Genomic DNA, 16039 nt, shown 5'->3' on the forward strand with positions numbered 1-16039 from the left:
CTCCAATTACCAATTAATCACACAATAAACTTTTAACAACATTGTTAATGTTTCCTTCATTGTAAAAACTACCAAGTCAACAGTTAAAAGGATTTTGAGCCGATAGGTATTATGGCCTCGGCAAGATCGATGGAGACCGCGATCTGTTAGCTTATACACCGCCCAAATAGCTATGTGGAATTCTCTCATGTAGAGATTAAACTCACATCGTTTGAACTTTGGCCGAGGTCATTATTTACTTTTAATGATGTTTGTATATGAATCAAAAAGAAGATATTTGGTTTTGGGTCGTCCTTTCTGCATATCTTGTGGGATTGTGAGTTGGAGAGACGACCGTGATGGTGGGGAGGGTGTTGGCATTCTCTCAAGCAGGGATTCAACCCATGTCCTTATAAAAGGTCTTTGTCCGAGGTCACCGAGTCCGATCGGTGCAGCCGTGCAGCGATCGGTGCAGCCGTTTGTGCGGCACCCGGGAAAATAATGTATCCAGGAGTCCAAACCAGAAAATGCTGGAGGCCAAAGCTGAAATTGGAAAAACAATATACCCTATTTTACTCTGGGAGATCCCAGGATTACCCACCCAAAATATCGTTGTCATCGGTTCAGCCATTTTTGCGGTACCTTCGAACAGACGGACGGACGGACGGACAGACAGACAGACAGACGGACGGACATTTGGTGAATTATAGTAAGATTTGGAGAAGTCAAATGAATAATTTGGTCAGAAGGTCAAAAAGTCAGCGTGACATAAAATCGTCAATTCTCATCCAATTGACCTGAACTTTTTAGAATTTGCATAATGGGACTATCAGTTCACTAATCAAAAGGTAGAAGCTGATTGTTTGTTTTTTTTTAGATCAAAAAGTCAAAGGTTGTGCACAATCGCCAATTTTCACCCGAATGATCTGAAATTTAAAGAATTTGCATATTGGGTCACTGAATAGGTTTTTTTATTTAGCTGCAAAGGCCAAGGTTACATCAAATTGTCAATTTTTGTCCGATTGACCTAGTACCAGCTTACCTTGTACCAACCCATTCCTTTTGTCCGTTGCCCACCAAAATAGGTATTTTTTTTGTTTGTTTATTTAAAGTCATGATTATTTAGTATGATTCTACATGCTGCCCTGTCTTCTAGCAACCATTGAAATTGGTTTAAAATACCTTTAGTTAGTGCAGTATACCGTTTATTCCATCAGGTGAGCACCAGGGGTATTGCCCCTAAGTTTCATTTATACTCTTATGTAAATATCAATAGGTTTGTCGTGAATGTCATGAGATATTTCATGTATGATAAAGATTCCACAAAGTAGAAAGTTGAGAGGTATTTCAGGAAAACACCCCCTTATTTTAAAGTGAATTAATGAGTTATAGTGGAAACGCATTGTTTTCACACAAACTATGAGTATTATATCTTGTGAAACGAATTGAAAGTTACCAGGTCATACATACAAGGAACTTTGACACAGGAGGTAATTTGGCCCATCATGTCTACACTATATTAACACGACGTAAATTCAATCTATTTAACTTTGGGATGGGGAGAACAGTGGGACAGTCACAAGGATACAGAAGAAGAAGAAGAAGAAAAAACACTCATATACATCTTCAGACACATGGGGCTACCGAGGAAGTTTTTCCTTGGCTAGGGCCTAGGGAGGCACAATCCTGGACGGGTCGCCACTCCGAACGCAGGGTACTTGAAGGGCTCATTCTTTCCAGTAAGCTGGTACTTATTTTGCCAACCTTGGAAGGATGACAGGCTGCATCTGCCCACCTGGTGTTATTGTATCGACACGACAGGTGCTAAGATCTTCAAGGAGCCATCTTAAACAGGGATATAGAGTCGGTGATTTTGCGCTATCACAGAAAACAGATGGAATTCACAGAACTGGTGACTTGAAACGGAAAATGTAATCAGACACGGAATTTTTTTTAAAGTAAATTACATTAAATAAATTACATTGAATTTAATAAAATTAAGATAAGGTCCAATCACAAATAAAATATTCACTCTATTGTCTGCTATTGTGTCTGTGATTCTCCACAAATTGAATTCCGCCAGCGTAATTATGAATAGCTAAAATAACTAACACCGCAATTTGATGGATAAGGAATATTATCTGTACACGGAGCGTGAGCTCAACCAATGCCTCGCTCGCGTCAATCGCTGCGGCTTTGGTCGAGCATCGCTGTCAATCTCGAACTCAATTGCTGGCACTAAATACCGAATAAAATTCCATCCAGCAATCTCTTGAGAACCCAGTCAAAGTGAAATTCGATTTGAAAGTCATCTCACTTTCTTTTCTTAATATTTCCTGAAAAATACATTCACCCGTGAAAACAAAATGGCAGTCATCACATGCGCAGGTGTGAATCTTGGAGAAACTAAATTTTTTAAGTTGAAAAGGTGTCGAAATACTAATGAGATTGCCAAAAGTAATAAAACACATTCAAATGTCAGGTCCCAAGGATCCGGTTTCCACATTTTTCCCACCTGGAGTTTATAATTTTATTTTCATTTTATTATTCCCCAAGTTTTAGTGTGACAATGATAGCAAAATATGCCACCAAGGGGTAGTGTGGAGCATCTTAGCTGCGAATACTTGAGGAAAAGTATTTTTCCAATGCAGTTGCACAAATAAAAGTTTATTTTTCCATTGACAACATGAAAAGGCGTTTATTTTTTGAAGTGGAATTTTGTTTTTTGGAAACAGAAAAGGCACATTAAAAATGGAGAATCACTGGCTCTAGGGATATCACGAGGGTGATGTGATATATAATATATGTATGATATGATGAAGTGCATGATAATATATGCATGATGTGATATATATATATATATATATATATATATATATATATATATATATATACAGTGCATTCAGAAAGTATTCAGACCCCTTCACTTTTTTCACATTTTGTTATGTTGCAGCCTTATGCTGAAATCGTTTAAATTCATTTTTTCCCTCATCAATCTACACTCAATACCCCATAATGACAAAGAGAAAACAGGATTTTAGAAAGTTTTGCAAATTTATTAAAAAGAAAAAACTGAAATATCACATTGACATAAGTATTCAGACCCTTTGCTATGACACTTGAAATTGAGCTCAGGTGCCTCCCATTTCTCTTGATCATCTTTGAGATGTTTCTACACCTTGATTGGAGTCCACCTGTGGTAAATTCAATTGATTGGACATGATTTGGAAAGGCACACACCTGTCTATATAAGGTCTCACAGCTGACAATGCATATCAGAGCAAAAACCAAGCCATGAGGTCGAAGGAACTGCCTGCAGAGCTCAGAGACAGGATTGTGTCAATGCACAGATCTGGGGAAGCCGACAAAAAAAATTCTGCTGCATCGAAGGTTCCCAAGAGCACAGTGGCCTCCATAATTCTTAAATGGAAGAAGTTTGGAACAACCAGGACTCTTCCTAGAGCTGGCCGCCCGGCCAAACTGAGCAATCAGGGGAGAATGGCCTTGGTAAGAGAGGTGACCAAGAACCCGATGGTCATTCTGGCTGAGCTCCAGAGATCCTGTGTGGAGATGGGAGAAACGTCCAGAAGGACAACCATCACTGCAACACCCCACCGATCTGGGCTTTATGGCAGAGTGGCCAGATGGAAGCCAAACAGTTCAATCCTGGTTTCATCAGACCACAGAATCTTGTTTCTCACAGTCTGAGAGTCCTTTAGGTGCTTTTTTGCAAACTCCAAGCAGGCTTTCATGTGTCTTTCACTGAGGAGAGGCTTCCATCTGGCCACTCTGCCATAAAGCCCAGATCGGTGGAGTGTTGCAGTGATGGTTCTTCGAAGAGGTTGGCAACAGTCAGCGAAGAGGTTGGCAACACCTCTTCTTTCTTTCTTTCTGAACTATCTCCCCTCCACGGATGATCAGATTGAGTATTCATGCACTGTGTTTTGTTGAGTAAGGTATAGGTATAGTGCTGCTCTTTGTCTATTTTATTTTCTGTACATTGCTTTCACCCTCCATTGCTTGGAATTCTTCGCCTTTTATTTTGTTCGCCTTCTCCCATTTTTCATTCATTTTGATTACCTCATTGTTTTGTGAATTAAAGTGCTTGAATAGCACCACATGACCCTAAATTTTACATTTGTCTTTTGCATAATAAATTCCCCCATTATTGAACTCTCTTTCCGATCTGTCTGTATCCATCCTTTCCTTCATTGGTCCAGTGCCGTCCACACCTAGGTTAGTCTGGGAGGTTATCATTCCCCAATTAATTGGCTCTAGCAGTTCTTCCAGTGTGCACTAGCAGTGTGCAGTGTGCACTAGCAGTTCTTCACGAAGCTGCAACCAATTAAGATCTAATTAAGATAATATCAGTGCACAACCGAGGGTGAGTCCCCCAGTTTGGAGACCACGTGACCTCCAGGTAAATTGTAATTAGACAGAGGACCCTGGTGGACTAATTGGTGTTCGAGGTTGCCCAGCAATCCGTCTCGGTCACGGAGTTATTCGTACCTGGCGGCTTCAGGTCTGATAGTTCAGGAAGAATCAAGGCAACACCTCTCATAGTAGCCCTGAAGCCCACGGCCATAACATCTGGTGTCAGAAGTGGGATTGGACCCGGGGCACGCTTAAAAATGCTCCTCAAAAGTTAAAAGCCGATTAGACCAAATTTTATTTAAATACTTGATGTGGACGAAGGCAAACAAACACGGGCAGATCCCGGTGGGATATGAAAATGATGTGGAAACAGATGAGCTTATGAACAGTTGTTTCAGAGTTTTTCTTCACAGCTCTGATTATTTTCTGTCATCAACTACAGTTGTTTTCCTTGGTTGACCTGGCCGATGTCTATTGCCCAGTACACTAGTGGTTTCTTTCTTTTCCAAGATGTTCCAAATTGTTGTATTTGCTATGTCCAATTTTTGTGATATGGTTATAATTGAATTCTTCTGTTCTTTCAGCTTCCACATTGCTTGCTTTTCTTTCATAGACAGTTCTCTGGTCTTCATGTTGGTTTATAGTTTATACCTGCAGACTCCAAAGGAAGACTCCCAAGGCAAAGTCAAAACTAAAACCAAGACTAGACATTCACAGCTAGTTTATGTGTGAACAATCAATCAAACAATGACCACCTGTCAGTCATTCGATCCAATACTTATCCTTACCTCAAATGGAGGGACTGAACATAAAAGTGCTATTGTTCTAGGATGGTAAAACATATATGCATAAAATAAATAAAAGCTGACCTTCTCCATTCTTGCCTCATATTAATCTTTTGATCTCAAATCTAAATTTCTTGAGTATTTAGCAATAATAACAAATTTGACTACACTGATCCAATACTTATGGAGGACACTGTATATCCCACAAAACAGGTATTTCCAGATATGGCATTCAAGCAACAATCGAGGAGCATAATGAGATTGGAGAAGTTATATATGGAAAACTCATTGGAATGCCAAAGAAACTCAGCAAAACAGATAAACAATACTTCAAGATAAGTTCCTTAAGGAATAGAAAAAAAAATCAAGAGCTGAACTTATACAAGAACTGGCACAGACACCAGGGTTTTAAGGGGAGTCATCTGCTGTCAGAATATATCTTATCAGAAGTGGTCTCAATGGGCGAGCTGTCAAAACGCCCTGTCTGCATAAAGGTAACAAGACAAAGAGACTGAAGTATGCCCGAGAACATCAGAGTTGGGATGCTAATCAGCGGGGGAAGTTACTTTGGAGTGACTGTGTTAAAGTTTTAAATTTTTGGAACAAAGAGAAAGCTTTATGTCAGAAGGAGGGTTGGTGAGAAGTATAAGGATATGTGTGCACCGCCTGCTGTGAAGCATGGTGAGGCCCTGTTCAGGTTTGGGGATGTGTTTCTGCTGCCGGCGTTGGTAATTTGGTGAGAATTGGAGGAACAATGATTGCTGACAAGTACAAGCAGATCCTAATCCACCATGGCATCACATCAGGAAGGAGACTAATTGGCGACAACTTTGTTTGCCAGCACGACAACGACCCCAAACACACTGCAAATGCCATTAAAACATATTTACAAAGAAAAGCAGATTCAGGAACTGGAGAACTATTCGAATTGGCCTCCTCAAAGTTTTGACCTTACATCCTGGAAGCTGTCTGGGATTATTTGAACAGGAAAGAAAATGAAAAAACGACCAAAAGAAAAACAAAAATTAAGGGAAATATTGCAGAATAGGCCGACATACAACCTTCCAAATGGAATTTCTCCTGAAATTTTCTCCTGTAAGCAGCACGTAAATTCCACCAGAAATTGCAGGAAAGCATTCCCAAATGGATATCTGTTGGTTCGCATGAAAAAGTGGTTACATCAAATATGGAAATTCAATGCATTCATATGTAAAGTACAATTCGTTTTTGTTTCTTCAATAAAACATGATTATTATAACACCTTAAATTATTTATCAAAATATGCCAATGTGGCAATAAAAATGTTTATTTTCAAGGTGGCTTTAGGATTTTGTACAGTACTATATATACATACATATTTTTTTCTTTATTATTATTTATATATTGCAGATACTGCATCAAGTAAAGTTTTGCTCTGTGAATCAAACCTTTGTGCCCAAATTTTCCAACCATTCCAAACCAAGCTGCCAAGAGTTTTTTTTTGGTTTCTAGCAAACAACGTGGCTATTTGTTTTTGGGTGTATTTTTAAGGTGGAATTTCTTTACGAGTTACCTGGAAGACAAAAATGTTTTTTTAGTAGATTTTTTTTTGATGTATAACACGTTTTCTTTAGCTTTTTTGCGTGCTGTAAAACAAACTATTTGTATGAATACACCTTGTCCATCTTGTTCCTTTGAAATGTGAGATTTACTGACCAGTATCAATCAGCATCTTCTGGCCTTAGCGGCTGCTGGTCAGCCGCCCAGTGACCTGGGACATCATGGAGGGCTTCTGCAGAGTTGAAAGGCTCCACGGGGTACCGCTCTCATCACCACTTTCCCACATTAACCCAGCGCCAGGGATAACAAGGCTTGGACTCTGGCCATGGGGAGGGAGGATAGGCAAAGTTTCATTGGACCTTCCTTTTAGTTAGCTTTTCCGAAGTTATTTTAGGAGTTAAGGATGTATATGGGAATGAGAGATAGATAATGTGAGATGTGAAAAGGCAGGATGCTGTGGTCTAGCATCAATGGCTCGAGAATGATCTTCCATGCAAATCTAGGCCATAAACCAAAGAGATAAAAGGAGAAGCTGAGGGTGTCTTGAGTTGAAACGAAATTTAAAAAATGTTCGTTTTTAGTACAACATTGCATTATCTGAAGTCCAAGAAAGGCTTTTTCAGGGTTGGATTAAACATCCAAAAAGGACTGATTCGTTTTGGGTAAACTCTGATGCCAAGAAAATTATCTTTCAACATCAGCTTGAGTGTTTAGCTTTGTAAACCTCAAATGTTATTAATTTAAAACATCTTCTCTTGTGATTTGATGATAACAAACCTCTGAAATTACAGAACATTTGCCAAGAAACAAGATTCATCATTCCCCAAAAAAAGTTTGTTTTTAGGAAAATTCATTGCATCAATGGTTCTCGAAAAATTATCTTACAAGCAAATGCAGACCACAAAAACAAAAATAATAAAATAAGTAGTTGAGGATGTCTTGGGATAGATAAAAAAAAAACATTTTTCATTATGAATACATTTTCATGTTTTTCTTAATATATATTGTAAATATAAAAACAAAAAATTGATTTCCAAATGACAAAATATTACCTTTACATTGTTTGTTCATCGTATGTACACGCACGCGCACACACAAGCATGCGCGTGCACACACAGACATGCATGTGCACACACCAACACACGCACACACCAAATAGATGAAAACAAAGTTAGGTTTCCAAAGCACACTGTGCTTATCACACTCATACGATGCCTCCTACCCTATTGGGAGGATACTTTACACCGGGTGCACGATGCCTGCCTTATCCCAAATGGAGCTGAGGCAGTTCTCCAGCCAAAAGGGTCACACTGATTAGGTCAGATGAAGACCACTCATTGGTCAGAACTTCAGACCTGATCCTTGCCTTTGGTAGCTATATTAGGTGGTGGTGCTCCGGGATTCGTTTTAGTTTGTAACTAATTATGGATGGAGTTGTTATGAAATTAATTGTCAAATACAATTAATGCAAACCGACCCTCCCTAAAGAAAGCGACTTCCAGTCCATGGTGTGCTGTTCAAATGACACTTTTGGTCTCTGTGGACCAGCTATTTTCAACTTGCGAGATGCTGACTTCTCTCCCCGCGCCCACTAAACGGGTTTACTTGCCATTGAAGATTGATTTGGCTTTAGAGTGCTGTGCTGTCTCTGCAGATTTCCCTAGGGGGTGAGGGAGCTGTCACAAAGTCACAGGTTAAACAATTATGTAGCTTGAGGTTCCCGCCTGGAAAATATATTGGTTGCTCCTGATGCAACTACATTGAAAATATGATACCTATTTGGAAACCTGTGCAAGCCTAGAACAGTGAAAATCCTAGAAAAAGCTTAATCGCATTCAAAGTTATTGATAGCCCATAGTATCTTGCGAAGTTTGCATATATTTTGCCACTTTGTTTTCTTCTTCACTCTTTTTATGATTCTACAGCCATGTGGCAATCTTAATAATAATACTACAATGGCACTCGGTATATAGCATACCTCCGCCAAGCCGAACAGTTTATGTTTTGTATCCACTAGTAGGCCGCATCTGGATTCGGACCTGAACCATAATCTAATCGGCTTGTTCTGGTCACCAACTCAATGCATCCACCAAGTTTTGTCATAACTCATCCACAACTTTTTGAGATATACTGCTATATATTGTTTTAGACCTATCACCCAATGGTGAAGAATCACTGAAATTTTTTTTAAATTCTCTGATCTGGATCTGGAACCGGATCTTCACCAAAATCAAATCAATTATTCCTTGTCACATAGCCAACTTGTCCACCAAATTTCATACAAATCCGTCCACAACCTTTTGGGATATCCTGTTCACAAACAGACAGACAGACAAACAGACAGAGGTGAAAACATATAACCTGCATCCACCATCAGTGGTGGGAGTAATATTAGGACTTCCCGGAGAAGGAACTTCCGCGTAGGAGGAGGCCATTAGGCCCACCAAGACCTGTGCTAATATTACCATTACTCGCAGAGGGACTCGCACCTTGTGCAGAAGGAATTTAGATTTCAGAAAAAGAAATCCAGGTACGATGTATAATTCAAATGAATTCATCACATATAATTTAGGAGTCAATACTATCATAATAATAATAATGTTACGATTAATACAATATCTACAATCGTGTGTGTGTGTACTGTGTATATATATATTGTTACGGATACGGAGTACGGCTCTTCCCCCCTAGCAAGAGGTGGATAGTCCCTTGTCTTGTTAAGCTGACCGTCTCCGCTCCTGGCACTTGTAACGCTCTCCCGCGGGATGGAAACGGATCAGGGTTATGGGTCCAGGGTTTATCCCGAATACCTTTATCCGTACCGCCGCAGAACAGGGAGGCAAGTACCGCTCGAACCCCGGTTTTAGATGTTATAATTGCCGAGCGGTTTTAGCAACCCGAAGTTCGAGTCGTTTAGCAAAGACTAACCCGATCCATATGCGTTGGCCGAATAGCGCCACGTACCCTCAATCTGGAAATCACTAAAGCGACCGAACCAGCATGAAGAAGAAAGAAGAAGAAGAACGTAGGAATAACAGGATTTATTATTATTTACACACAACTATTAAGGAAGAAAAGCAATCAAAGTAATAAACAAGGAGATGGAAGAATCAGGACACAGAGCAATTTCTAGCTTAACTAAACAGGCTTAACTTATACCCCGACAGAACAACACGAATGGGGAATTGCAGGTTGGATTGGCTGGAGGGAGAAGAAGGTCGAACCACAAAGCTGGAAGGTTTGGCAGGGCGCACAGCAAGCCGGTCCTTTCCAGGCTGGGAGCGAGCAGGGCGACGTCGGCACACGTATCTCATTGCACGCGGCAGGGGCTGGTTGTCGCTGCATGCCTCGGGCTCTTTTGGTCCTCTCCTTCTCTCAAAATCGTCTGACGCATCTCTCTCCCTCAATCTCCTGCTTGCGCGATCATCGCACGCATCTCCCCTCCTCTCACAAGCGCGGGGCTCACCGCCCTCGTCAGTTTCGGTACCGCCCTCCTCCGTGCTCTGTTTCGTGACCTTATAAGGCAATGGCATGGTCTTGCTACCTTATTTGGGCAGAGAGTCGAACGGCGCGCCCCTCGTGGCGAGCCACGGGCTTGTGTCCTTACTTGGGCATGGGGCTGAACACCCCGCCCCTCGTGGCGCGCCCTGGGCGTGCCTCTTCCCGGCGACCCCGCCCTTCCTGTCCAAACAGAGCACGGAGCACATCTTCATCATAGCGGCGAACGCCGCTTCCAAAGCCAGGTCAGTTGAGGGGCCGCGCACCCCACGCTTGTTAAGCTTCGTTACCCAGAGAGGGAGAGTTCGGCTGGAAAATGTCTTATTGAAGGGGAGCTATCCTTATTTGATTCGGTGCAATGGAGTGTCAACTAATGGGAACAGAGCCTTGAACTACATAGAATAAGGAGCTAACTATTTAGAAGGATATATGATTGGCTACGTGTATGTATATGAATTAACTAATGGGGACGACCTTTGACCTTTACAATTCTGGGGGTATTTACACAGATTCACTACATTTTCAGAGGGTGATATTTACAACACGTTCTACATCCAATTACGCACACAATTCTCAAATCTGTTACAATATATTGTTACCGATTTGGGAACCCCCCCCCCCCCTCCTCACTTGTAAATATCCCCCTTTGTAATATTATCCCCTTTTATTAATTATTAAATATCGCACCCTAGGCCATCGCAACACGCAGCCAATCTTAGAATCATCTTGCTAATTATTTCCTATTCTATGTTTAATTAAGGCTCTGTATCCACTAGATTGACACCACATTGCATTAACAAATAAGGATCGCTCCCCTTCAATAACGCCATACCCCAGCAAACTCTCTCTGCAAACAGCTCAACAAGCGTGGGGTGCGCGCCCTCTCACTGGCCTTGGTGCTCTGCATTGGACAAGAAGGCGGGGTCGCCGAGAAGAGGCGTGGCCGTGGCTCGCCACAAGGGCGGAGCTGTTCAGCTCCGTTACCAAATAAGGCTACAAACAGAGCACGTGGGCGGGACCCAAACGGCCGAGGGCGTGTCACGACGCCGCTTCATATATGCGTTCGAGGATCGCGCATGAGGAGATGGGAAGAGAGAAGGCTTGAGACCAGCAGAGGTGATGAGTGCACAGCACAAGAGGGTTGCCTGACGCGAGAGATCGTGCCTTGCCTGAGAGGAAATCCCATCATTACTGAGAGAGCGAGAGGGTCGTGGCGTCGACGCAACCACGTTGGTTCCAGCGGTTGCCGGGTTCGCTTTAAACCACGACGCGAGGTCGGAACGGAATCTCGACGGCTGAACGAGCCGAACCGGCCGCCTTTGCCAGCTGAACGGACCTTCTCCTGCCATTCCTGTCATCATCCCCGTGTGAGTCTGTCTTTGTTCTGTCCTGGGTATAAGTAAGACTGTATAGATAAGGCTGCCCTGTGTTCTTTTTACATCCATCTATCCTTGTACAGCTTTGATCTTTCTTTTCCTCTGGTGGTTGTTATAATAAATGTGTGCTCTTTCTCCAAGCTTTGGTTTCATCTCCATCCAGTTGCTTTAGTCTTTTCTTTCCATTGGTCTACGTGGCACGATTAAAACCGCTATAATCGGGTTAGTAATTGTTAACGGCCTGGGTCGTGACTCGCTTCGCTCGGCGTGTCCATTACCGTCGCGACTCGGGCGGGGCTGGCTCCTCGCTGGTTGGGAGGTCACGGTAAGCAGGTATTCGGAGGGTCTTTTTTGGGGGGTCTCTGGCCCGATTACCCTGGTCGTGGCTGACCACCAGTGACGTCACAGACCCCCAGGATCGGCGACGGCCAGTATAACGGACAAGGGGTTAACCCCCCCTTGCTAACGGGAGAGCCGTCGTCCCAGATCTGTAACAATATATATATATATATATATATATATATATATATATATATTGTTACGGAACCGGAGTACGGCCCTCCCCTTAGGGGGGGGGGGGGGGTTAATCCCCCCTTCTATTTTCACTGGCCGTCTCCGCTCCTGACGCTACACAGCTACCTCCGGAAAGGCAGGTGCGCAGCCCCGTTCGTACCGCGGACAGATGTTAATTGCCGAGCGGTTTTAGCAACCACGGCACGAACTATTAACAAGGACTAGACTCGATTCTTGAACGTTGGCCAAATCGTGCCACAGGTATTCAATGAAGGAAATCACTAAGACGACGGATGTGAAGAAGAGGAAGACAACAACAACAACAACAACATGCATTTTAAGGCAATTTTCCCTGCTAGAGCGGGGGTTAGCCTTGCGGTCCCCATGACAATCTTCTCCATTTTGCCCTATTTTCTGCATCTCTCCTTGTTAACCCCCTTGCCCGCATTTCTTCTTCCACCATCTTTAGCCAGGTCTTTCTTGGAAGACTTGGAAGAAGAAGAGGAAGACAGCAGTAGGAAATACGAATATGATTTATTTGCTATTATTTACAACCAAAAGAAACCAAGGAGGAGGAAAGATAATAAAATATAATACAGAAGAAGAGGAAGAGGACACAGTGCAAATTAGCTTACGTACTACAGTCTTACTTAACCCCAAGGACAAGACACACAGAACAAACTCACGTACACAGAAGGATGGAATGGAGGCAGGAACGAAGGACTGGAAGGAGAGAGGAAGGTTCAGCTGGAGCAGATGGTTCGGGCTTGATCCCGCACGGGACGTCGGGCTGGACCTCTACGGCCACCGATGCCACCGATCCTGGTTCCCGCGTGGTAACGGGTCGAAGCTGCCTGGTGGAGCCAACGCTGCCTGGTGGAGCCAACGCTGCCTGGTGGAGTCAACGCTGCCTGGTGGAGTCAACGCTGCCTGGTGGAGTCAACGCTGCCTGGTGGAGTCAACGCTGCCTGTTGGAGTCGAAGCTGCGTGGTACTGCTCATGGGGCTCCGTCACTTCCCTTGCTCTGGACTCATCTGCCGCATCTCTCTCTCTCCAATCCTCCTTTGGCACCACCTTCTCTGTATCTCTTGCTGTATCTCTCCTCTCTCCGACACTCAAAGGCTTCCGCGCGCGCTTTTATAGCGCGCCTCCAGATCAACCCGCGCCACGCCCGAGCTGGTCTCTCACCGGTCCTGATTGGCGGGTCGGGGCTCGCTGGCTCCACCTTGTGATGACGATCGGCGGCCAACGCCCTGGATTCGGCGGCTCCTCCCCCTTCTTCTCCGATCTGACCGCGTGTTCAATGGAGTTTTGCGGCGAAAACCACAAAGCAGCAGCGGCGAATGCAGTTGGCAATGATGGCTGGCAGTGCGGTTGGCAATGGGGGTTTGCGGCCATGGAAAACCACTCGCACCGCTGGGATGGAAAACCAAAGGGGACCTAGCTTATTTGACTTCGGTGCAATGCAGTGTCAATTAATGGAAGACAAAGCCTTAATCTAATACACATAATAAGGAGATAACTACTGAACAAGGAGATCTATGATTGGCTACGTGATTGTATATGGAATAACTACGGGGACGACCTTTAACCTTTACACACCAAATGGAGGAAGGAGGGGGATATTTACAACACACAAAAACACAATTCTCAAATCCATAACAATATATATATATATATATATATATATATATATATATATATATATATATATATATATATATATATATAAATACACACACACACACACACACACACACACACACACACACACACACACACACACACACACACACACACACACACACACACACACACACACACACAACAGCGTGACTCGGCACACTCCGCTCGCCTCACCACACGTCGTTTTCAGAGGGATTGGCATCTTAGACCATTCGGTGTCTTTTGGGGCTTCAGGGTCTTCATGGTGTTTTGGGTCTTCAGGGTCTTTTGGATCCTCTGGGCCTTTAAAGGTATTTTGGGTCTTTGGGGTGTTTTGGGTCTTCAGGGTCTTCAGTATCTTCAGGGGCTTTTGGGTCTTCGGGATATTTTGGTTATTTAAGGGTCTTTGGGGTATTTTGGTTATTTGGGGGGGATTTAAGAGTATTTTGGGTCTTCAGGGTCTTTATTTTTCTTTTTTCTTTTTTTTGTATACAAGATCGAGGCTCGTGAAAGAGCTAACATTAATCACACAAAAAGTCAAACCGACACATAAAACACAAAATAAGGGGAGCGCTAGACAAGATGGGGAGAGAGGGGGAAGGACACAAACACAACATTTGAGAGCAGGACATCGAGAGAACTGTGAGAGGGAGAGGGCTTGGGGGGAGGTGGGAGAGGTATAAAACATATGGACACTGCAAGGACTTCCAGGAAAGAAGTTGGAATTTCGACACTTGGCAAACCAGGATCGGTTGAATTCAGTGACCAGATATGCAAGTGGTCTTCAAATTTCAAGTCAATCGGATAAAAATTGAGGATTTTCAAAATTTAGCAAATTTGGTGACCTTTGGCCTATTTTGACCTTTTGGCCTATGCTGATCTCAAAAATAGTTGGTGGTTGAATTCAGTTCACTGATATGTAAATCCCATTCAAATTTCCAGTGAATCGGATGAAAATTGGGGATTTTAGAAATTGTTGTTGACCTTTGGCCTATATGTTGACCCTTTGGCCTATGCTGATCTCAAAAATAGTTGGTGATTGAATTGAGTTAACTGATATGTAAATCCCATTCAAATTTCAATTGAATCAGATGATTACAATCGGTGTACAGTTCCGATGACCGATTAAACTTGTACTGTACTCAATACAACCCCCAAACCTTGAGCAGCTTTCACGCTTGTTCAGAGAAAATTTCAATAAACAAATTAAAGAAAACAACGTTGCACCTATTGCTTTGGAAACAGTTGTGAGTACAAAGAAAAACGTGACAGTAAAGCGCGGTGCTACGCGCACTTACCGCCACAACAGCTCCTAATGTACCATGAGATACGTGATGACTCTTCTTCCTGACTTCCTGGCAGAGTACGTCTTGACGTCATACGTTTAAGGCGAGCATCAAAGTGTCCGTCAAATTAATTATTTTCACATTTCAAAGGTGGACCCACAGTATTCTGGCTCCCCGACCAAAATGGGGCAAATTTTACATGCAGTTTGTAAAATTACTGCTTCATTCGTTATACCGAATGCTGTGACGTCTCTTGCGCAATCTCACGTGATGCGAAGACACATGGAGTTCACAAAACACTCAACCAAACACATGGAGCTTATTCTCCATAATAACGATTGTTTCGTTTTTAACCTTTTCTTTCTCCTCTGGTACCCTCGTTATTTCCCGGTGCGCTCATTCTTTCTCTCATCAACTCCATTCGTGATTTGAACTGGACCATTTAGAGCGGTGCTGGCGCTACCCTGTGGTACAACTACAATACAAGTTCCATGGATGCCCAATTTTCCTTGTTTTGGTTCTTCTCACGCTATTCCTTGTGAAATCACCAGGTGAGTACGCACACTCGTACGCTGATAACACCATTTATAACACTGAGTGAACACGTGACCCATATATTTAATTAATGAATAATTGTTCGGAACGGAATCCCTTTGTAACCCGGAGATTCCCTGTTCTTGCATTTACATATTTTGTGTTAAAGTTTATTTTCACATGACTAGAAAAACAGGAAACGCCTCATTTTATATCCGCCAATAACTGATCGAATGAGTACACTTTTTTTCCTTCCTCCTTCCTTCCTTCCTTCCTTCCTGCCTTCCTTCCTTAATCCTTCCTTCCTTAATCCTTCCTTCCTAATGCTGCTTCATCGGAATGAACATTGCCGTGCACGGTATGTCATTGTTCGTTTTAAAAATGACAGAATGCTGTTCTGTTTGATGAACCAATTGATTAGAGAAGGGATTTAAAATGTATTGATTTACAGTCATTCAACGAGAACGCCACTCAGTAGAGCGCATACTCC

At 42.8% G+C, this 16039-nt stretch overlaps 1 long non-coding RNA gene across 1 annotated transcript; it reads right to left on the reverse strand.

Annotated features, from left to right (window-relative positions):
* Positions 1–5057: 5057 nt before the first annotated feature.
* On the reverse strand, positions 5058–15089 carry LOC137425116 (uncharacterized). Its single transcript, XR_010984059.2, has 3 exons — positions 15028–15089; positions 6834–6996; positions 5058–6289 (listed from the first exon to the last, which is right to left on the reverse strand). It is a non-coding gene; the product is annotated as an uncharacterized LOC137425116 (long non-coding RNA).
* Between the last annotated feature and the right edge of the window lie 950 nt (positions 15090–16039).

Source organism: Myxine glutinosa, chromosome 4, assembly GCF_964187855.1.
Source record: "Myxine glutinosa chromosome 4, kmMyxGlut1.1, whole genome shotgun sequence".
NCBI classification, from domain to species: domain Eukaryota; kingdom Metazoa; phylum Chordata; class Myxini; order Myxiniformes; family Myxinidae; genus Myxine; species Myxine glutinosa.